This window comes from Podarcis gaigeae (assembly GCF_964106915.1).
Source record: "Podarcis gaigeae genome assembly, chromosome: 16".
Lineage (NCBI taxonomy): Eukaryota > Metazoa > Chordata > Lepidosauria > Squamata > Lacertidae > Podarcis > Podarcis gaigeae.
Window position 1 is genome coordinate 34,664,392 of NC_139693.1, and position 24,776 is coordinate 34,689,167.

At 44.8% G+C, this 24,776-nt stretch overlaps 1 protein-coding gene across 2 annotated transcripts in view; it reads right to left on the minus strand.

Annotated features, from left to right (window-relative positions):
- The window catches only part of ADGRD1 (adhesion G protein-coupled receptor D1), a 276,194-nt gene that overhangs the window by 8,496 nt on the left and 242,922 nt on the right, over positions 1 to 24,776 (minus strand). The window lies entirely within an intron of this gene.

The window sequence follows — 24,776 nt, forward strand, 5'->3', positions numbered from 1 at the left end:
TGAGAGAGCGGTTGCTGAACAGCTTGGTAGGTTTCTGGAGGAAACATCGGCATTAGATCCATTTCAGTCCGGTTTCCGTCCTGGTTTTGGGACGGAGACGGCTCTGGTTGCCCTAACAGATGATCTCCGTAGACAACTGGATCGAGGCGGGTCAGGACTGCTGATCCTTTTAGATTTGTCAGCAGCCTTTGACATGGTCGATCATGATCTTCTGGACCACCGCCTCGCAGACGTGGGGATACAGGGCTTAGCCCGAAACTGGTTGTGCTCTTTTATCTCTGGTCGGGGACAGAGGGTGGCACTAGGGAGGGAAATGTCGTCGCGCCACTCCTTGGTATGTGGAGTGCCGCAGGGCGCAATTCTCTCCCCGATGCTTTTTAACATCTTTATGCGCCCCCTTGCCCAGATTATCCGGAGATTTGGGCTGGGCTGTCACCAATATGCTGATGACACTCAGCTCTATCTGCTGATGGATGGCCACACTGACTCGACCCCGAACACACTGACCAGATGCTTGGAAGCTGTGGCTGGATGGTTTCGTGGGAGCCGATTGAAACTAAATCCTTCGAAGACAGAGGTCCTATGGCTAGGTCGGGATGGCATGGGGATGAGGGACCAACTCCCTTCTCTTGCGGGGGCCCAATTAGTGCCATTGCCTTCCGTTAAGAGTTTGGGTGTAATCCTTGACGCCTCCCTTTCCATGGAGGCGCAGGTTACAGCAACAGCCAAGGCGACATTTTTCCACCTTTGCTGCATCAAGCAGTTGGTCCCTTACCTTTCCCGCCCTGACTTGGCCACAGTGATCCATGCGACGGTCATCTCCAGGCTTGACTACTGTAATTCGCTCTATGCGGGGCTGCCCTTGAAGCTGTCCCAGAAACTCCAGCGGGTACAGAATGCTGCAGCGAGGCTCCTCACGGGGTCTCTGCCATGGGAGCATATTCACCCAGTGCTTTTCAAGCTGCACTGGCTCCCGGTGGAGTACAGGGTCAGATTTAAGGTGCTGCTTTTGACCTTTAAAGCCCTTCACAGCCTAGGACCCTCGTACCTACGGGACCGCCTCTCCTGGTATGCCCCACGGAGAGCCTCAAGGTCCATAAATAATAACACCCTAGTGGTCCCAGGCCCTAAAGAAGTTAGATTGGCTTCAACCAGAGCCAGGGCCTTTTCAACTCTGGCTCCGGCCTGGTGGAACGCTCTGCCTCATGAGACCAGGGCCCTGCAGGATCTGATTTCTTTCCGCAGGACCTGTAAGACAGAGTTGTTCCGCCTGGCCTTTGGCTTGGAGCCAATTTGATTCCCTCCCTCCCCCCCCTCTCTCTCTCTTGTTTTCTTTTCCTTCTCCTCCTGTGACGAGGCTACATTTTAATATTTTAATGTTCCATTATTTTAATGTTGTATTTTATTTTTGTTTTTAAGTTGTAATCATTCTTCTTGTTTTTATTATTGTTTGTAAGCCGCTCTGAGCCCGGCCTTGGCTGGGGAGGGCGGGGTATAAACAAAAAAAATATTATTATTATTATATTATTTCATGAATGGGGAGCCGCCACCGAGAAGGCCCTGTCACTGCCAGCCAGACAACCTCCAATGCCAGCACCACAAACACGGCCCTCCAGGCCAAGTTGGTTGATAGATCTTGAAAGCTAATCTAGATGCTATGCTAAACTCCACTGCTGCTTCTGAAAACAGGAGCTACATCTCCAACTCCTTCCTCCTCTTCAGAATTTCTAGTCTCATCGAATCTACCAATATCTTCCCCTTCCTGACACTTTTCATCACTAGCTGCCACTGGAGGCATGCTGGCATGTCACAACATGGGCAAGTCACAATAATCAAAAGAAGGTCTATATGTACAGCTGCCATTTTTCATGATAGATGTGTGTTCGCCTTGGAGCAGCTGACAGCTCTTCAACTAAAAGAGAGCTGGAGACCTACTCTTCGTATTTTTTAATGTAATTTATAGGCCACTTGATTATAAATGAAACTTCAAAGTGTCTTACAAAGAATATAAAATATGCCTTAGAATTGTCAGTAAGTCACAAGTCAAAGCAAGTTTGTTTCTTAAAATCAAAATATAAATGAAACCAACCATATATATGTGTGTGTGTTTGTGTATGCTAAAGTGGACTTTGAAGACACTCAAACTCAGAACGCAAGGGAGAAGCGTACTAAGAGGAAGGCACGCTTGGCAAATCCACACCGTGATCAACTCCTGCCCAGGAACCAATGTCCCCACTGTGGAAGGACGTGTGGGTCCAGGATTGGCCTCCACAGTCACTTACGGACTCATTTTTAAAACCGTGTTTATGGAAGACAATCTTACTCGGCTACAAGTGATCACCAAAGAAGAAGAAAAAGAATATGCTGAAGTTACAGACCACACACACACACACACAAAGTTACATATTAAAATATATTTAACTAAAGTAAGACAAGTCAGATGAACATTCAAGAGAATACGTTCCAAAAGTCAACACCCTCTTCTGAGGCTATGGCCCTGTGGCACATCTTAAGAGTCTCTGTATAACATCTTGTGTATAATCACCTTGTGCTCCCTGGACTAAATGTGAAAAGAGAAGCAACTGATGTTTGAAGGATTAGCCACACTGGCTTTTGATCAACACCATGACACTCTAAGGAGGGCATATTTATGCTCACAGAACATAGGAGGAAGTAAATCAATACCACTTTCAGAAAGGAGTCATTTTATGGGGGGGACATTAGCCTGCCTTATATCAAAGTACCCTGTTTCCATGCTTGTCATGCAATTACTCGTCAGCTATCGAAAGCACTGTACTTAACTGACTGACAAATTATTGTGGAAACTGGGTCTCATCAATTCTACTGCAAACATTCTATAAGCTTGTGGATTTCCTAGCTGGTTTGATGCATGGCTCCTTTCCCCTCACTGCGGGTGAGAAAACTGGCTACTCTTTGTGTAGGTGTAACATGCAAAGGACAACAAGAACAGAAGCCACCAGAAAACAGGGTGATGGGGCACCAGCGTTCACCTAACCTCCTGACAGCTGAGTCATTGTAACTTACAGTGACTCAGCTGTTGGGAGGTCAGTTGAGTCCTGCCACCTCATCTTACCTCTATGGTGGCAGAATCCAACAGTTTTCCACAAGAGTGGCAACTTTTCACAATAGGATCGTGCACATCTCTAAGTTACAATGAGAATGCAGCTTAGATGAAATGTATAACTTGGATATTCCTGCCCAGGCAACCTTCCAGGAGCTACAGGCCAGTGGTGGGTGAGGAAGAAAGGAAAATGAGAAGTGAGCAACCAACGACCATTTCACCTTTCTACAGTAGGCTAGTTTCTACACACACCCTGTTCCATCCACGAAAGCAAGGGGTATCACTGCTTCCAGGTGGAAAAATCAAAATTAGAAACAGAACTGTTAGAACCCAAAACTAAGATTTTGTCAAAGATGTATAACTTGCTGCTGAAATGGAATAATCAGGATGAAACGGTGAAATCTGTTATGATTAAATGGGCACAAAATGTTGGACATAACATTATGTTTGCTGACTGGGAACAGTTATGGACTACAGGTATGAAGTTTACGGCATGTAATGCCTTAAGAGAGAATATTATGAAAATGATTTACAGGTGGTACATGACCCCAGTCAAGCTTACAAAAATTTATCATTTGCCCGATAATAAATGTTGGAAATGTAAAGAAAATGAAGGTACATTCTTTCACCTTTGGTGGACGTGCCCAAGGATTAAGGCTTTCTGGGAAATGATTTACAATGAAATGAAAAAGGTATTTAAATATACCTTCCTGAAGAAACCAGAGGCCTTTCTCCTAGGCATGGTCAGCCAATTGGTGCCAAAGAAGGATAGAACTTTCTTTATGTACGCTACACAGCAGCAAGAATACTTATTGCAAAGTACTGGAAGACACAAGATCTACCCACTCTGGAAGAATGGCAGAGGAAGGTGATGGACTATATGGGATTGGCAGAAATGACTGGCAGAATCCGAGACCAGGGAGAAGAGTCGGCGGAAGAAGATTGGAAGAAATTTAAAGACTACCTACAGAAATATCGCAAAATTAATTTCTATCCAACATCATTCTAACATTCATTAAGTGGTTTCCAGCTGTAATGCTTTAAGGGAATATGAGAGAGGAAGAAAAAAATGGCTTAGAAACAGGTTAAAATTTAATGGTAAGGATTTGCTGAACTAACAATTTGAATCGGAATACAAAAAAGGGAGGTATGAGGAGGTCCGGGAAACATGTTAAAGGAAAATAAGCAATGGAAAATCTGCATTTTTTAAAAACTATTTTTATTTCTGTATTTTTGATACTATTTTTTATTTTTTATTTTTACCTTTATTATATCATTATTAAAAACCTTAATAAATATTCTATATAAAAAAAGAAAGCAAGAGGTATCACAGGAGTTCAAGGAAACATTTTAGCCAGGCAAAAATACTTTGAGTGCCAAGTAGGGCCAATGAGCTGGCGTGGCTCTGAGAGAGTTCTGAGGGCCAGTCAAAGAAGCCAGGCGGGTTGCTTCTGGTCCCCCAGGCCTAAGGTTCCCCACCCCTGGAGAAGACACAACTGAGCTAGGCCAGCCAATGGTTTGATTCTGAATAAGGCAGTTTCCTATGTTCCTATGCACTTGAAGATTCCTTAGCACATGACCTGGGGGATTCTGGGATGGAGGGAAGATGCCACCCACCTCTGACTTTACGTAAGACAACTGGATGGGTCAGAAGAAGGAAAGGAGGTAGATAACAAGATGGCTTTAGGGGACGGAACTGTCAGTTTGCATTTCTTAGTGCAGAAAGTATTGATCTGATGTCTAGAGATCTTTACTATTCTCCTTAATTCAAGAGGGTTCTGGAAGCTTCCAGAAGCTTCTCTGCGTGAAAGAAACAAGCAGGTGGTTCATGATGTTTGGGTTATTCCTTCAGAGAAGCTGAGTACAGATGGCCTAAACTGGTTCTGTTAGCTCTTTCTGTCAAGGTCATGCTGACTATAAAAGTAAGGCCAGAAGGAGCCTGGGTTTCACTTTCACTTTCTATATATTTTCCTTCTGGTGTGGTGTTCTGTACATAGTATGCTTAGTGTTAAGGTTTAGACTTATAAGTTATTGTAAGTTCAAGTTAAGTCTGCTGCGACTGGATTTCTTATGGACAGTGCCAATCTTGAATGTATTGGAATTGTGACCATTATGCTCATTTGCCTTCAGTAGCAGTAAAGCTCTGCTGGATGGAATACAATTGCTTCTGATCTATTTTTTTTTTTTTGGGGGGGGGGAATCCTGCCATGTGTTTAAGTTTTTACTCTGCTAACTATACATTGGAATCTGCTCTGTATCAATACTGAGTAGAATTCCATGACAGAAACATGCAATATGATGAGCTGGGAGAGAAAAAATACAAGAGACTAGAAGACTTCCTTACAGTGACATTGTTTTATCAGAGCCAGAGATCAAACACTAAACATGAACAGCTTGAAAGTATGGATATGTTTGAAGGTATGCAGCTGCCACCAAGTTTTCACCTAAAGCCATGACCCCACCCACCATCATAAAATCATTGGAGAGCTTTGGAGTGAAATTATGGAGAGGTAGCAACCATGTTAACTCAGATAATGTCTGGAATGGGCCTTCAAATGGACTAAAAGAACCATTCAATTCATCCTGGTAGGAGCATCCATCCACCAAGGGCCCTCCAGTCTGTTCATACTGTGCATACTGGGAACCTTATGAACACAAGACCAGGTCTGCTATTTGATGTTTCAGCTAACTCTAGAAAGCAAAAGTCTGAATGTAAGGGTACCCGCATAATGCGATTCAAGGCGCAAGAACAAAAAGGGGGGAATCTTTTAAATTAAATAACCGAGATCTAAGGAGGCTTAGTTCTCACAGCATCCCGTTAGCAAACAAATCATTTTGTGCTTGATTCAAAAGGAGACACTACAAAACTGCACAGGGCTCTTCCTTTCAGTGGAATAGAGAAATCTGGGTCACAGAAGAAAGGCTGGATGAGATTCTTTGTATAGATTAGAAATTCTGTTGCCCTTGACTGAAATATCACTCTACAAATAAATTCTGAATGCTCAGCTAGGAATAGAAAAGAGATTCAGTGAGCACCGAGGACAGATGTTCATAATTCGTAATTTTTAATAAAAAATGCTAGAAACATATATAACATAATCAAAAGGACACCTTGGTCAAAGAGGTTGTATAATAATAATTTATTTATACCCCGCCCATCTGGCTGAGTTTCCCCAGCCACTCTGGGTGGCTTCCAATCAAGTGTTTAAAAAAAATAGAGCATTAAATATAAAAAACTTCCCTAAACAGGGCTGCCTTCAGATGTCTTTTAAAAAGAAGATAGCTGCTTATTTCCTTCACATATGATGGGAGGGCGTTCCACAGGGCGGGCGCCACTACCGAGAAGGCCCTCTGTCTGGTTCCCTGTAACTTCACGTCTTGCAATGAGGGAACCGCCAGAAGGCCCTCGGTGCTGGACCTCAGTGTCCGGGCAGAACGATGGGGGTGGAGACGCTCCTTCAGGTATACTGGACCGAGGCCTTTTAGGGCTTTAAAGGTCAGCACCAACACTTTGAATTGTGCTCAGAAACGTACTGGGAGCCAATGCAGATCTCTCAGGACTGGTGTTAAGTGGTCCCGGCGGACTTAACATTTGGGCACCTGCAGAAGTACCTCTGCAGATGGATGGGGAGAAGATGGGTGCTTAGGTCAGTGCTGCTCAAAGTGGTGGTCTGTGGATCATTGCTGGTCCATGAGCCATTAGCTGCTGGTGCCTAGCAACTCCATCACAGCCCAGGTTGGCTGGGGCATTCAGGGACCAAATATGGTGCCAGTCTCTGGTGGTTCAAGTCTTGACATCTCCAAGTAGGACTGGGAAAGACCCTAGTCTGAAAACCTGGTGAGCTGCTGTCAATCAAGTCTACACTTTAGCTTACTGTCTACACTGTATATAGTAGTGAGCTAGATAGACCAAAGGTCTGATTCAGTATAAGGCAGCTTCCTACAATCCTCACCATGTGACCAATTCCATCCCTATGGAACAGTTAAAAGGGGGTTCAGGGAAGACTCCATGCAGGAGAACTTCTTGCACTGCTGGGCATGTATGTAAATCTGGCCTGATAATGATGAGGATTATGATGGTGGTGGTGGTGGTGGTAAAATGCCAAACAGAGGCTGAGCATTCAAAAAAACAAAACAAAACAATCAAAGAAGCCAAACCAAATAATCAGCAATCATTTTTTTTTTTTAATGATGCAATGCAATGGTCATCTTGTTTAGCGCTAGCAAAGCCCTCTGGAATTCTGCCAGGGCATATAGGTTGTTTTCTAGGGCATTTCAAAGTGGCATTCAAAACTGTCTGCTCCATTCCTTTTTCTTCCCTTTCTTTATTTAATGCTCCCCTTTTAGTCCTTTCAATATCAGATAGCAAGCGAGAACACCTGCCTGCCCAACATCTATTAGAAAGAAATTTCACCACTCCAGGGACGCCAACTCTATCGCAAACAGGAACGTGGCCCATAACTTACAATTCAATTTTATTTGCTGGATGTGTTTGTAACTAATCCTTCTGGAGGTGGCTGACCTCCACCACTTCAGCCATTCCATCTGCTGAGTTAAGGATGCTGCTCAGGCCTATAAACCAAGGTTATATAAAGAGTCGAGGAAAGGTGGAAGTTTTCCCGGAGCAGCTTATCAAACCCAGTACCTTGACCAATATGTTTTTAGCTGACTGTCCCTTATTTAGGATTTGTTCAACAAATATTAGCTCAGCTCAGCTGCAGCTGTGACGATTGCCTAACAGAATTCTATCAAGAGGCATACTCGGCGGTATTTCACAGATGAAAATCCTCATAACACCTCTATTCATGTATCAGGATTACCACCCAAGGTCTTTCCAGGACCACTATTGCATGTTGCAGAAGGATCTAGAATCATAGAGATTTGGGGGAATGAGGAACCATATATAGAAATGGGGAATAAATTTGATCCAGCTCACATTTGAAGGTGAACCTACCTAATTTGCACCTTCTGAAACTGAAAGGCATTCAAAATTCACACTTCTCTGAATTTTGTAATGCAGTTGTCTGGTCAAATGATGTACAAGAAAATGCTTATAGAAGCATAGGCTTGTAGAGTTGGGAGGGACCCTGAGGATCATCTAGTCCAACCCCCTGCAATACGGCTATCCTATACGAAGAACAAACCTGCAGAACCACACTGTAACCAACTGAGGAATCCAGACTAGTATGGTAAAGCATGCATTAAAATGCATTATTTAGGGAGCAACATATATAAGTACAAATTGACACCTGAGTTCCTACCAGACAGAGATTCTGACAACTTTATTTGGGAATGGGTGAGATTTTTGTTACTTCTCTTAAACAATTGGAAGTCAGTGAAGGACACCAATATGGATGAAGAGAAGTAGACAAATTCATAGAAGATTAGAAGATAAGGTCGTAAGCATCTACTAGCCATGAAGGCTTTGTTCTACCAACAGTGTTGGAAGCAGAATGCTAGAAACTGCAGGCAGGAAAAGCACTTCTTCTTCGGTTTTTCTACTGTAAAAACAGAATATTGGACTTTGTTGTTGTTGTTTAGTCCTTTAGTCGTGTCCGACTCTTCGTGACCCCATGGACCAGAGCACGCCAGGCACTTCTGTCTTCCACTGTCTCCCGCAGTTTGGTCAGACTCATGTTTGTAGCTTCAAGAACACTGTCCAACCGTCTCGTCCTCTGTTGTCCCCTTCTCCTTGTGCCCTTCATCTTTCCCAACATCAGGGTCTTTTCCAGGGAGTCTTCTCTTCTCATGAGGTGGCCAAAGTATTGGAGCCTCAGCTTCATGATCTGTCCTTCCAGTGAGCACTCAGGGCTAATTTCCTTAAGAATGGATGCGTTTGATCTTCTTGCAGTCCATGGGACTCTCAAGAGTCTCCTCCAGCACCATAATTCAAAAGCATCAATTCTTCAATGATCAGGCTAGGCGAGCCTTTGACCTGATCCATCAGATTTCTTCTTTTCTTCTTATATATAGATGGAAATTTAGAAAGGATTATTTACTTATTTATTATTTCATACAATTTATATACAGTGGTACCTTGGGTTAAGTACTTAATTCGTTCCGGAGGTCCGTACTTAGCCTGAAACTGTTCTTAACCTGAAGCACCACTTTAGCTAATGGGGCCTCCTGCTGCTGCTGCATCGCCGGAGCACGATTTCTGTTCTCATCCTGAAGCAAAGTTCTTAACCCGAGGTACTATTTCTGGGTTAGCGGAGTCTGTAACCTGAAGAGTATGTAACCTGAAGCATATGTAACACGAGGTACCACTGTACTGCTTGATTGTCGGAAGGACCTCAATGTGGTTTACTATACATTGAATAAGAATGCAACACATCTCACCCAGATGGGGGAGACTGTGACCATTTGACCTACGTGTCTGCTCTATCTCACTGTTGGCAGGCCACTCCAAGGCCTCTGATCTCCTTTCTCAAAGTTCTTTATCTTTAAACCAGGTTTGGTCTGGACAGATCTTCAAATAGAGGACAGCTTCAAACAGAGGAATGTTCACTGAATAGACCTTCAAACAGAGGGCTGTCCTTTGAAAAGTAAGACTGATTCGGTAGAGCTCCTCTTAAGTTCTTGTAAGCCACCATGTTCCAAAACATTGATGCTTTGTTGGGAAGAGGGTGTTTTCTTTCTCTGAATGATGCTTTCAGTAGAGGCAGGAAGAGAGAGCGAGGAAGGCATTCATCTTTGCATGCTTTTGTCACCCAGGAAAACAGAGCAGGGGACTCTGTTCACTGTTAGGGAATTAAAGGTCAAATCCCCACCATCTTGTGGAAGTTGGAAGGCGGTCAGTCATGTTAAGTAGAATTTCAGAAAGAGAGAGAAACTGGTACTCAGTTTGCCCCTGCCTATTATTAAAGAGAAGCATCCTGTGAACTGTGAGGTTCAGGGCAGCAGCAAAGGCTGCATGCTCAAACATCTGCCAAGGAGCTACATCAGTGATGGAGAAACTTGGCTCCCCAACTGTTTGGGGACTACAATTCCCATCATCCCTGACCACTGGTCCTGTTAGCTAGGGATGATGGGAATTGTCATCCCAAAACAGCTGGAGGGCCAAGTTTGGCCATCATTGACCTAGACCTTAATAGGGGGCCCATAGACAAGAGCCCCCTGGAGCTGCTCCAGTGAGAATGTGGAGTCACTTGTGAAAGTAGGAACTGTGGATCTCCAGAACTAGGAACCAACTCTGGCAGATATATGGGGGGGGGGGGCTAATGTTTAGGGCAATTCAAGCATGATAATAAAGGAATGCAATTTCCATACATGACACAAGGCAAACTTGGATGTGCAGAGGAAATGGGGGTAAGGAAAGATAAATGATGCTACATTTCATTTTTACTTTTTTAGAACAGTGATGTGGGGGTGGGGACTCAGAGAAGCACAGCTCTGGGACTTTTCTTTACAGCAGGAGTGATGATGTATTGCGTGTCAAGGCACCCTAGCACAAAAGTTCCCAGGAGAACAATAGAGACCCAGACAAAAGTACAGTATTTTTTGCCCTATAGGATGCACTTTTCCCCTCCAAAAATGAAAGGGAAATGTTTGTGTGTCCTATGGGACGAATGCAGGCTTTCGCTGAAGCTTGGAGAGTGAGAGGGGTCGGTGCGCACCGACCCCTCTCACTCTCCAGGCTTCAGGAAGCTATCCGCAAGCCTTGGGAGCCCGCGGGAGTTCCCGCCGGGCTCCCACGGCTTGCGCACAGCTGCCTGCACCTCGAAGCCCGGGCTCGCTGAGCAGTCACGCCCGGGCTTTGGGTAGCTCTGCGCAAGCCACGGCAGCCCTCCCACAGCTTGCGCAGAGCTGCCTCTATCCTGAAGCCAGGGCGCGCTGAGCAGTCACACCCGGGCTTTGGGTAGCTCTGCGCAAGCCACAGCAGCCCTCCCACAGCTTGCGCAGAGCTGCCTCTATCCTGAAGCCAGGGCGCGCTGAGCAGTCGCGCCCGGGCTTCGGGTAGCTCTCCGCAAGCCGTGGGAGGGCTCCCATGGCATGCAGAGAGCAGCCTGTTCTGGGGACTGGGGTCGGGGGAAGCCCCAGCCCCGCACCTGGAGGGGAAATTTTTTTTTATTCCCCCCCCCCAAAAAAAAAACTAGGTGCGCCTTATGGGCTGGTGCGCCCTATGGGGCGAAAAATACGGTATTTTGGTTTATGGGTTGAAATAGGCCACAGCGTTATTGGTTACAGATGTGAGCCGTTTGGCTTAGGCATTGGGGTGAAGCCAGGCTATATTTTCACTCCTGCCCATCTGCAGGGAATCCACTTATGGATAAACCACCAATAGGGTGCACCCTGTGACTTACATTGAATAGGGGCACCCTGAGAGGTCCCCGTAGGGTGGTGACATGGCCCTAGCCCACGTCCAGGCATCAGACAGGATTCACACCCTGGATCCCTTTAACAGGATACCCATACTGAGGAGGGAGAGGTGAGGCTACAACCTCCCCTCCATCAAACAAAGGCTTACCAAATGCCTAACCTCACAAAAGTTGTGACAATTGATACTAGGTAGGCGAAAACCAAATGGCTGGTGCCAAATTGCCAAGTGGAAAAATTCCTACCAAGAAGAGTTTGGATTTGATATCCCGCTTTATCACTACCCTAAGGAGTCTCAAAGCGGCTAACATTCTCCTTTCCCTTCCTCTCCCACAACAAACACTCTGTGAGGTGAGTGGGGCTGAGAGACTTCAAAGAAGTGTGACTGGCCCAAGGTCACCCAGCAGCTGCATGTGGAGGAGCGGAGACGCGAACCTGGTTCCCCAGATTACAAGACTACCGCTCTTAACCACTACACCACACTGGGTCCCACCAGGAAAAGCTGAGTGAACTTCAAGAGTTCTGGCAATATCATCCAGATTACTTTGGTGGGTTCCCCTTGCTCTGGCTAGTGAATGAAGCAATAACAAGAGTTTTCAAGTTTCACTATTGTTCATTCCACATGAACATAAAGGAATTTAGTGAATGGAGGTAGCTGCGGACCCTAACAAATTGGGTGCTATGCTTTGTATTACTATTGTATGTGTGCACGAAGGATCAGCATAGCTGGCTGCATATTTAGACCTTGTCATTATGGGTCCCTGCCCTTCTGCATTAACTCCTACACCGCTCTATGAGACCCTAGGCCTTCCTTCCCTCTCACTCACTCACTCTCTTTTTAAATTATGTGCGGAACTAAGCTGAAAGGATAATGGCAGATGCATTGCGTCTCTGTGCGCAGTAGCAAAGTAAAAAAAATTCCATGCTCCTTGTAAGATGGTACAACTTGCCATGAAATGTGATACATTAAAGACGTTGCCAGAAATTGCCAGGCTAGCATCCTTGGCCCTATTTATAATCCAAGGACTCTGTGTCAGCTTTATGGAGAATCAGAAGACTAATATCAAAGTTATGCTGTTGCATAAAGTAAACACTCATTCAAACAAGCACCTTGCACTGCTCCATGGGCAGTGGCATAAATCACGGATGGAACCTGGTGGCTCGCTTCGCAGCTCAGAGCTTGATATGCATATATCTCTTTGCACCATTTTCCCAAAGCAAAAAATGAAAAAAGATATGGGGTAATTATTAACAGGAGGGAAGAATCTGTATTTTTGGATTCAGCATTCTTCATGCCTCAGGATGTGATTTTTCAACTCCCCAACACATATTCTATATTCTAGAATTTTTTATGTCTTCATTTCTCTTTTTAAATAAAGCTCTGGCATCCAAACTTAAAAATGATGCCAGTCTGTGCTCTATCTTTTCACCGCGCAACTGACAAAACAAGAATATCATGCTTGAGCAAATGACAGTCCAGCCCAAGTTGTGTATTTTTAAGTTCTGTAGATTCCAATGGGAGATTTAACTTTCTCCCATTAATGGAACTGAAAATTTGTTTCACTTTGGCTGACTTATACTGACAGCCCTTATCATAGCAATCCAGTGAAAACATTCCAGACTATGACTGTTCAAAACAGCACAAGGTGGGAATAACAATTAGCACGGAGCTGAATTTAGATGAACTTTGGTTCTGGCTGCAAGATGTCTGGAGAGAGGATGGCAACAAACCTCCAGGAACTCACATATCAAATTATCCCATAAGAGAGCTTAATCCAGGGGTCAGCAACCTTTTTCAGCAGGGGGCCGGTCCACCCTCCCTCAGACCATGTGGAGGGCTGGACTAGATTTTGAAAAAAAAAAATATGAACAAATTCCTATGCCCCACAAATAACCCAGAGATGCATTTTAAGTAAAAGCACGCATTCTACTCATGTAAAAACACCAGGTAGGCCCCACAAATAACCCAGAGATGTGTTTTAAATAAAAGGACACATTCTACTCATGTAAAAACACCAGGCAGGCCCCACAAATAACCCAGAGATGCATTTTAAATAAAAGGACACATGCTATTCATGTAAAAACACTCTGATTCCCAGACCGTCTGTGGGCCAGATTGAGAAGGCAATTGGGACGGATCCGGCCCCCGGGCCTTAGGTTGCCTACCCCTGGGTCTTAATCTATATTCAGAATCCTCACTTGCACAGGCCCCTGAGCACAGACAGCTCTTCAAGCTCTCCAGGGGACCTCTTAAGTCATCTTTTCATCTGCTTCTTTTGTTGCTAAGGTGCTTTTTTGATTGCTGGTTAGAAACCAGGCAAACAGAGACAACATGATGTGAAAACTATTGTTTTATACTTGTAATGGGGAATGTGCGGCAGGTTGGAGCAGTGCACAACTGCAGCCTCTTCTTCCTTTGATGACCAGCTGCTAAAGGCAGAGAGGGCATTTCTCAGCTGGAGCAGGACGGAGGTACCTTGCTGTGCCAAGCAGTTCCTATGAGACAGGAGTTCTAGAGATTTGGTGCCCTCCTTTTTGTTCCACTGCTAAAACAAGATATATGGTAAAATCAGCTGCCTACCTGTCACAATTAGACTTACATAGTCATAAAAAGGTAAAGGTAAAGGGACCCCTGACCGTTAGGTCCAGTCATGGACGACTCTGGGGTTGCAGCGCTCATCTCGCTTTACTGGCCGAGGGAGACGGCATACAGCTTCCGGGTCATGTGGCCAGCATGACTAAGCCGCTTCTGGCGAACCAGAGCAGTGCATGGAAATGCCGTTTACCTTCCAGCTGGAGCGGTACCTATTTATCTACTTGCACTTTGATGTTCTTTCGAACTGCTAGGTTGGCAGGAGCAGGGACCGAGCAACGGGAGCTCACCCTGTCGCAGGGATTCGAACCGCCAACCTCTGATCAGCAAGCCCTAGGCTCTGTGGTTTAACCCACAGCGCCACCTGCGTCCCTTATATAGTAATAGGAAGGCTTTTATACTTGCAAGGTGTGTTGCCCTCCCATCAGTGGGTTTAGATGGGCGCTACAGAAACAAACCTTTGTCAAAAGGCTCTGTTCTTGCAATGGTAGAGACCATAGACCATGTTCTCTTACATTGCCCCTATTATCAAGAGGTTTGTACGAAGACTATTGCCCTACTGCTTAGAAGAATGCCCAGATGTTCAAGTTTGCAATTGCCCAGTCTACTTCGAGAAGACTACAGCATTAGTTACAAAATTTTGTGCAACAGCCTACAAAATTAGTCTGTTGCTTCTACCTACTGGGTCAGTGTATACTTTCTATCTTAAAAAATAAATAAATCACTATGTTTTAATTTTGTATATCTGCCATTTTATCATACTTCATTTTAACCATACTAGTACTTGTTGGATTTGTTGCATTAACTAGAGTATGCTGGTTTTTAACTATATAATAAAGATACTGCTACAGACTCAGGCTGTGTGGCAGAAGTGAAAAGTGATTTTCTCAGTGATAACCATTCCATATGACTATTTCAGTTGCAACCTTCTCGTTTTCCTTTTGCTATTATTAATCAGGTTCTGCAGAATGATCATTTTTTAAATCTCTTATTGTTTGTCAGATACTGTGAGTCCTTTGATTCCTGAGTCTTTGTTCACATATTCAGGCTGCAGGGCAGGAGTTAGCCCTTCACCTGCCTTAAGCTTTTCCATGGCAACTTGTCTGCTCCGAAGCCGTACTGCTCCTTGCAGAAAGCCAGGTGGATGTTTAGCCTTACAAACTTGTGTCTGGAAAAGGGAGTTGCAGTGGGGAAGTGAAGGGTAAAATTATTCTTCCTTATGTTGCTTTTCCACTGAAAATTTCCCCTAGGAGAAACAGTCTGCAGATCGTTCGGCCGATACTGTGTTTGCTCATTGTTTTTGCCTAACCAAGAACTCCATGCAATTTGTAGTCTTACTGAATATTGATGCTGAACCAATAAAAGACATCAAGCTGATTCTCCATTACGTCTTCATGTCACTGCCTTTACTGTCATTGTTAGATTGGTTTCAGCCAGAGATTTTCAAATTGCATAATGCTGCTGATAAGGGCTGCTGTTTTGCAGAGAAAACAACCCGCTAGAAATCTGCGCTTTTAAGAAACCCTTTTTTAGAGGCAGTTTGACAATACAAATCCCCTATAGGAGTCTACCAACCTGGTTTACAAAAAGAAATTTGCACTGCATACATGCTAACACAATGGCAAAACTGATTTATTTGGCTGCAAAAGCAGTTCTGAAAAATAACAGCCAGAGTCAACTGATTCTAGATTCCTCCCCATCCTCCTCCCTGTTGAGTTGTACAAGGTCAACAGTGACATTAAGGAGGAGGAAGCTGACAACCAGGGTCACCCCTGGACTTGAGATCAGTAAGAAGGCATGCCAGGTGAGGGCTGACTGAGGGCAGGCTGAGGTTGATAGGCCACTGCTTCTTCTGTCACAATGAATCAGCTTCTGCTGAGACAGAGTTCTCTTGCTGAATCCCTCCAAGGTTCAGCCCTCATGGGTCTACACTTCAGACTCCTGAGTCCAGAAGCTAGGTAATCTGTCTGTTCTTGATGGGGTTGCAATCCTGATGAAGGAGCAGCTGCATAGCCCACGTGGCGGCGGCTAGATTATCTTTTGCCAGTTATGAGTTTTTATGAACTGATCGTCAGGAGTGGGTGCCGGGAGCAGGACACCAATAAATCACATGGCTTCAGTGAGGTTAACTCTTCATTCGGAGAAACAAGACCAGACCTAGAGAGCACAGCGACTCTTCCCAGTAGAACTTGCTCCTAAGAGGCAATTGTAGGGACTGAAGGTCCTCACCTTCCATAGCTCCCTAAGTCTCCTCCTCCTCCAGTTCCTTTCCAAGCAATCTGAGGCTCCTTGTCTTACCTGTCTTTGTTCCTCCCTCTTCATACCTCTTTGGGTTCTGGGAGACCAGGGGGATGGGAGCTGGTCACAGCAGAACAGGGAGACAGACTAGCTTCCTCACTTGTTGTTTAGTCATTTAGTCATGTCTGACTCTTCGTGACCCCATGGACCAGAGCACGCCAGGCACTCCTATCTTCCACTGCCTCCCGCAGTTTGGTCAGACTCATGTTTGTAGCTTCGAGAACACTGTCCAACCATCTCGTCCTCTGTTGTCCCCTTCTCCTTGTGCCCTCAATCTTTCCCAACACCAGGATCTTTTCCAGGGAGTCTTGTCTTCTCATGAGGTGGCCAAAGTATTGGAGCCTCAGCTTCAGGATCTGTCCTTCCAGTGAGTACTCAGGGCTGATTTCCTCATTAGCCTGACTCATCTCTGCCTCTTGGTCCCCCTCCTCTCTAGCTTCCTCTTCTGGACTGCTCCCTGCCACAGACTCTTCCTGCTCACTAAACCCTGTGGCCTCTCCAGTTTCTGGCACCTCCTCCTCCCAGTCTTCTCTTTCTTCTCCCTCTGACCCCTCATCATCGTCCCACCACCAATCCCATGGCTCTGAGCATTCTTCCCTTGGGGGTTCCCCAGCAGGTTCACCATCCCTGTTTTAGGATGAAATGCATATAAATATGCATACAGCCAGGGGTCAGCAAACTTTTTCAGCAGGGGGCCGGTCCACTGTGCCTCACACCTTGTGGGGGGATGGACTATATTTTTTGGAGGGGAAGAAAAAAGAATGAATTCCTATGCCCCACAAATAACTCAGAGATGCATTTTAAATAAATGCACACATTCTACTCATGTAAAAACACCAGGCAGGCCCCCACAAATAACACAGAGATGCATTTTAAATAGAAGGAAACATTCTACTCATGTAAAAACAAGCTGGTTCCTGGACCGTCCGTGGGCTGAATTTAGAAGGCGATTGGGCCGGATCCGGCCCCTGGGCCTTAGTTTGCCTACCCATGGCCTACACAAATGGTATTTTGTTGTGCTTTTTTTCAGTTTACAGATTGGTGCAGAAACAGGATAGGGTGGTTTTATGACCAAACACAAAATGAAACTGACATGGGCTTCGGGGAGGAAGACCTCTCCACTCTAAGACCAAGCTTGCTCTGTGGTTGTTCGAGAGATCACTTTGAACTCAGCAAATTTTAACAACTCACATCTTTTGCCTGTATTAAAAGTTGATGGCAGCAAATCCTTCTCTTTATAAGTACTACAGTTTATTCTATTTTCCATGCCATGAATAATGCCGACATACACCGTATATTTCTTTTCAAAAATGTCTGCTTGGGTTTGCAGTGTTTTTGAGGGGGGGGGATTGAACGAGCTCTTCAAACTCATTTATCACCCACCTGCATTCCAAATTAATGAATACGTGCCACTAAAATTTAAACACACACCCCCAACTGAAAGCCAAGCATTATGATTAAGGTTACCTGGTGCATTATCACAATAAGAGATTTTACTATAAAGTTACACAAATCTTTTCTTGCAAAGGAAAGTACTGTTCAACCTTTTAAAAAAATAATCATATTGTTTAATCTTCACAAACTTGCTATTGCCACTGAATTTAGGAATAACAAAAGGTTCTGTGCCCAAGCTCTTTAAGCAGAGTGTGTCTGACTAAATGAATTTTTCTTTCTCTCATTGTGCAAATTTAAAATGTTAAGTTCAAGGGAAAACAGGCAAACAAAAAAGCAAAAGCAAAACACACAAATAAAACCAACCGTCAGAAATCCTATAATTGTATTACATTATTACTCCCACACCTGGGAGCAAGATGTGCTGAACAGAAAGGATTAAAAAAAGTTAAATGCTCCTGAGTTTTGCCCAAGTGCTTCCATTTAAAGTCACCTTATACAAATCATGCTTGCAACAAAATGTTACAGCACTGGGTGCTTCTGTTCAGAATTCCAATCATGCCTACCTTTTTCAGCACACCCACAGAAATGACTCATGGAGGGAAAAGTTACATTTATTCCAATGTAAATGTAAATAAAGGATCAGCAAATAATAAATCAACTGAATGAACCAAATAAAGACAGTCCGGGCAGGGAAGCAAGAGCTGTTACTCTGAGAGTAAGAGTTGCTCCCAGTGGAACAGGCTTCCTTGGAAAATGGTGGACTCTCCTTCCTTGGAGGTTCTTAAGCAGAGGTTGGGCGGCCATCTATCATGGATACTTGCATTCCTGCATTGCAGGGGGTTGGACTAAATAATAATAATAATAATAATAATAATAATAATAATAATAATAATTTATTTATTTATTTATTTATTTATTTATTTATTTATTTATTTGTATCCCGCCCTCCCCACCCAGAGCCGGGTTCAGAGCAGCTAACAGTAGAAGTAACACAGCATTCTAAAATCAATTCATTCTAAAATCACTTCAAAATCAAATTAATGGCAACCATTGGGCTAGAGTTCTGTCAGGATAACCAAAGGAGGGGGTCAGGCTGTGCCTTGGCTAACAGCCAGGTGGAACAGCTCTATCTTGCAGGCCCTGCAGAAAGATGTCAAGTCCCGCAGGACCCTGGTCTCTTGTGACAGAGCGTTCCACCAGATCGGAGCCACATTCAAAAAAGCCCTGGCTCTAGTTGAGGCCAACCTAACATCCCTGTGGCCCAGGATCTCCAAGATGTTTTATTTGAAGACCATAATGTCCTCCGTGGGACATACCAGGAGAGGCGGTCCCGTAGGTACGAGGGTCCTAGGCCGCATAGGGCTTTAAAGGTCAAAACCAGCACCTTAAACCTGATTCTGTACTCCACCAGGAGCCAGTGCAGCTGGTATAGCACCGGCGATGACCCCATAAGGAGTCTCGCCGCAGCATTCTGCACCCGCTGGAGTTTCTGGGTCAGTCTCAAGGGCAGCCCCATGTAGAGTGAGTTACAATCAAGTCTGGAGGTGACCATCGCATGGATCACAGTGGCTAGGCTATATGACCCTTGGGGTTCCTTCCAATGCTAAGATTCTATTATTCTAAGTCCCTCCCCACCCCTGGACACATCTGTAGGTCCTCCTGTAGCCTTGTGGCAAAAGGATTGGCAGGAACTCTCCCTCTTTGCTCGAGAACCTTAAGTCAGTGAACAGGAGAAGTGCCACATGGCTCTGCCAGTTCAACATTCACCCCGTCACACATGCCAAGGACCCTACAATTTTCCCAAAGCCAACCTAGCATTGGGTAACCTAAGGGTGCCCTCGACCCAATAATGCCTCAGGTTTTCCGGACCAGACCTTAAATTTCACTTGCCCGGACTAAAAGGTAATTTAAACCAACACAACCTCCTACTGTAAGGAAAAAGGCAGGGATGTGCAGAGTCCCAAGAACCAACCTGGGGTTGCCCCCTAAATCCTACTCACCCCCAGAAACAGGCAGCTAGCAACAGCCCATATTGTAAAGAGAGGGAGAGGGGGGGCAGATGCAGCAAATGAGAATGGTAGTGAGTTTGACAGGGAACCCACTGACATAGCCTGGCACCAATCCAGGCCTGACTAGGCTCATCTCCACATATAGAGCATTTCTTGTCAGGAGTTCAGCCTACACTTGAGTAGGACCCTGGTAGAGACACATGGCCGACTGGCATGTTCTCTCCCTCCTGGTCGTTCATTCGGGAGCTTCAAAAGCTTTCTTCTGCCCGAACATCACAGCGACCGATGCCAACAGACATTGGCACACTTAGGGATCCACAGAGTCTTCGCAGCTTTTCATGACAGACCTCAGCAACTCAGCATTTTGGCTAATCTACCTTGTTTACATATAAACACACACGGAGCACTGCAACATGGCTCCCTCTCTCTCTAGCATCAGACAGCAAAATGAAAAAGAACAAAGGTCAATAGTCCCACTTCACGGAACACAGTAACACAAACATCCTGTCTCCGTCACCTCCCACTCTGTGGAGTCAAAACATATAGCATCATGTGAAAGACAAAAATCCTATGACTGCAATCATGGAGCAGGAATTCTAACATTTTTAAGTTTGCCCCAGGGCAAAGACACTTGGAGTCTTCTTTGGAGGGGGTTGGACTGTGGCAAGCACACACACACACACACACACACACACCCTTTAAATGGTGGTAGCAGCCTTTTCGGGATTCACCATTCCATCCGCCTCCAAGGTTTTCACAACAGGCACACTCACTCTCCATCTATTTTGCACCCACTCGTCACATTCATACCCACACCCACACACCTCTATATATATATTGCTCTGAGAATTTTTTTCTCCTGAGTCTAATAAAGTGTGACCCAAACAGTGTTTGTATTTTGTCATGTCCAATGAGCCAAGGATTTAATTAGCTCTAAAACACTATCAGCAATGACTAGCATTCTGGTTTGCTAATGGCCAGTGCTTAATATGCTTTGCTTAATGTCTTTCCTCTGTGTTCTCCAATCCAGGATGGTATGTATACCGTTCCTCACTTTGTATGCCAGGCTCGAGGAACATCTTCCTCTCTGCTAATTCCACAGCTCCTTCCACATCCTCAGGGATTTGTCAGGAAATACAAACTCCAAACCTGACCCAGCTTGGCAAGCTACTCTGCCTACTGGAGAAATGCTCCTTTCCGCAAAATGGAAGTGAGACTCTGTTGATGAGAGATTTGAATACGTTCTTCCCCCCTTCCCCCGCCACCGCCATGTATCATGTGTGGCAGCTATGCCATTTAGCACCATATTGGTCTGGAAACCAAGCCTTATGAGGAACAATTGAGGGAGTTGGGAATTTTTGGCTTGGAGACGAGAAGACTGTATAGGTGCTATGGTAAGACATCTTCAAATATCTGAAGGGCTGCCACACAAAAGTTATGGCAAGCTTGCTTTCTCTCAAGCCACAATTGGAGAAAACAACTGCTGGGAAGTGAAAAGGACAACACCAAAAGGAGGATATAACAGTTTCCACATGTAGGGCAGAATAAGGATAATAGTTTGAGTTCCTCACTTGAAGCTTTATAAATTTATATATTGTAACATCATGAATGGATATCGTTAATGATGTAGCTGGTGACTAAGGGATGATTATTATAATTGAAATGTAAATGGCATTAATTATGATTATGGAACACAATTGTATAAGATCGGAAAATGCACCCAAACCATCATGCAGGGAGTCACTAAAATGTATTAAGTGGAAGTTGATTGGCACTCTGATAATTGTATAATTTGGGAATTAATTGTTATTGTTATAATTTGGCTATTGTTGGGGAGTATATTGGAAAACTGATCAAAAAAATTATATTAAAAAAATCCAAATGAATGGATTAAAATGACAAGAATCGACATTCTGAGTAAACACCAGGAAGAAAATTTTGATTGCAAGAGCTGAACCTCATTCAACAGTGTGATGCAGCAGCAAAAAAGGTGAATGCTATTCTAGGCTGCCTCAACAGAAGTCTAGTGTCCAGATCATGAGAAGCCATATCACTGCTTTATTCTGCCTTGGTCAGACCAAAACTGGAAAACTGTGTCCAGTTCTGGGCACCACATTTTAAGAAGAATGTTTGCAAGCTGTATTGATGATTTGTTAATTATTTTATATAATTTATGTTGCAATTGTGATGTTCTACTGTGTTACTAAGTGGTGCTGTGGTCTAAACCACAGAGCCTCTTGGGCTTGCCAATTGGAAGGTCAGCAGTTCGAATCCCCATGACGGGATGAGCTCCCGTTGCTCAGTCCCTGCTCCTGCCAACCTAGCAGTTCAAAAGCACACAGTGCAAGTAGATAAATAGGTACCGCTCCAGTGGGAAGGTAAACAGCATTTCCGTGTGCTGCTCTGGTTCACCAGAAGCAGCTTAGTCATGCTGGCCACATGACCCAGAAGCCGTCTGCGGACAAACGCCGGTTCCCTTGGCCTGAAAGCAAGATGTGCGCTGCAACCCCAGAGTCATCCACAACTGGACCTAATGGTCAGGGGTACCTTTACCTTTTACTGTGTTGCTATTTATTGTATGTAAGCGCTTTGTGACTCATGTGAGTGAAAAGCGACATAGAAATGCAGGAAATGAAATGAAATGTGTGCCAAGGAGGGTGACCAAGATGATCAAGGGTCTGGAAGCCTAGCCATATGACGAACAGTTGAGAGAGTTGGGTATGCCTAGCCTGGAGAACATGAATCTGAGAGGACATATGATCACCATCTTCAAATCTCTGAAGGGCTTTCACATGGAGAATGAAGCAAGATTGTTTTCTCCTACTAAGGACCCATAAGAATAAATTTAAGTTACAAGAAATAGGATTCCATATAAACACCAGGTAGAACTTCTTGGCAGGAAGAACTGCTCAATGTTGGAATGGGTTCCCTCAAAAGGTGGTGGGCTCTCCTTCCTTGGAGGTGTTTAAACAGGTTTTGGTGGCCATCTGCTGGGCATTCTTTAGCTGTGATTTCTGCTTTACGGGGGTGGGGTGGATGAGACGACTCTTGGGCTTCCTTCCAGCTCTACAGGTCTATGATTTTATGGCAAACTGTGAGAAGAGACGTTTTTATCCTTCTCTCAAAACAGTAGAAATCATGTTCAGGCAAGTGGAGTCAATTTATGCAGATGAGAAAGTACCACTTGCTTTGCTGGAGGAGACCAAAGTCTAGAATAAAGTTTCCAATATCAGTCAGTCGGGTTCTTAGAGAAGATTACCTGCAGGGTGAAAGCATGATAATGGTGTGCCCAAGGCATCTGTTCCCTAAGGTACATTGTGCACATGTAGGATTCGCAGAAAGGGGGGAAGAGAGTGAAGTTTTGAAATGTTAAAATGATTGTAAAATTATTGAAATGTTTAAAATTGAAAATCATAAATAAAATAGAATTTTTTAAAAAGAGTACAAGGGATGGCAACATTGGCTGAAGCACCAGAGTGATTCACATGCTCTGGCAAGTGAAATGAGGTGACAGTGAGGTTCTTTACTTTTGCTATTGCTTATGAATGAAGATCATGGCCACTGGGCCCATCACCTCCTGGCAAATAGAAGGGGAAGAAATGGAGGCAGTGAGAGATTTTACTTTCTTGGGCTCCATGATCACTGCAGATGGTGACAGCAGCCACGAAATTAAAAGACGCCTGCTTCTTGGGAGAAAAGCAATGACAAACCTAGACAGCATCATAAAAAGTAGAGAAATCACCTTGCCAACAAAGGTCCGTATAGTAAAAGCTATGGTTTTCCCAGTAGTGATGTATGGAAGTGAAAGCTGGACCATAAAGAAGGCTGATCGCCAAAGAATTGATGCTTTTGAATTATGGTGCTAGAGGAGACTCTTGAGAGTCCCATGGACTGCAAGAAGATCAAACCTATCAATTCTGAAGGAAATCAGCCCTGACTGCTCACTGGAAGGACAGATCGTGAAGCTGAGGCTCCAATACTTTAGCCACCTCATGAGAAGAGAAGACTCCCTGGAAAAGACCCTGATGCTGGGAAAGATGGAGGGCACAAGGAGAAGGGGACGACAGAGGACGAGATGGTTGGACAGTGTTCTGGAAGCTACCAGCATGAGTTTGACCAAACTGCAGGAGGCAGTGGAAGACAGGAGTGCCTGGTGTGCTCTGGTCCATGGGGTCACGAAGAGTCGGACACAACTAAACAACTAAACAACAACATGGAGAATTAGCACTTAGGAACTCAAAGGTTGAGGGAAATGACCAAGCTGAAGCTAGACTCAGCATTCCCTTGATGGGTTGTTTTCATATCACTTGCAAGTGATGGCTGGGGCCACTGTGTGCATGGCAGTCATGTAAAAGGCATATCTTTCCACACATCTGTGCACACATTCCTGCATCCTTCATCTAGACAAGCATGTGGCACCATTACAGTTGGAGGGCACATTCAAGCAAAAGCTTTCAACAAGGGTGCTGTCATGTTCTCGTCCCATACCAGAACTCACATGGAAAGCAATGAGGCTGTAGGCAAGACTGGTCAATGGCTGCTGGACCGTGGACAGCTCCAAGTAAGCAACTGGCTGTGAAAAAGGTTGGGAGCAGGGTACCTCTTCCAGGCTCCACCTGCTTGAGAGAATTTCAGAGTCTTAAAGGGCCACTATCTGGTCTGACTCCTTCATGGATCACTGCCTTGCTGTGTCAAAGGGGCTTGAATAACTCAGAGAAGTTATGAGCTATGCCATGCAGGGCCACCCAAGATGGACAGGTCATAGTGGAGAGTTTTGACCAAACGTGATCCACCTGGAGCAGGAACCAGCAAACCACTCCAATATCCCTGCCAAGAAACGAGATGGTTGGACAGTGTTCTCGAAGCTACGAACATGAGTTTGACCAAACTGTGGGAGGCAGTGGAAGAAGAAGAAGAAGAAGAAGAAGAAGAAGAAGAGGAGGAGGAGGAGGAGGAGGAGGAGGAGGAGGAGGAGTAGTTTGGATTTGATATCCCGCCTTTCACTCCCCTTCAGGAGTCTCAAAGCGGCTAACATTCTCCTTTCCCTTCCTCCCCCACAACAAACACTCTGTGAGGTGAGTGG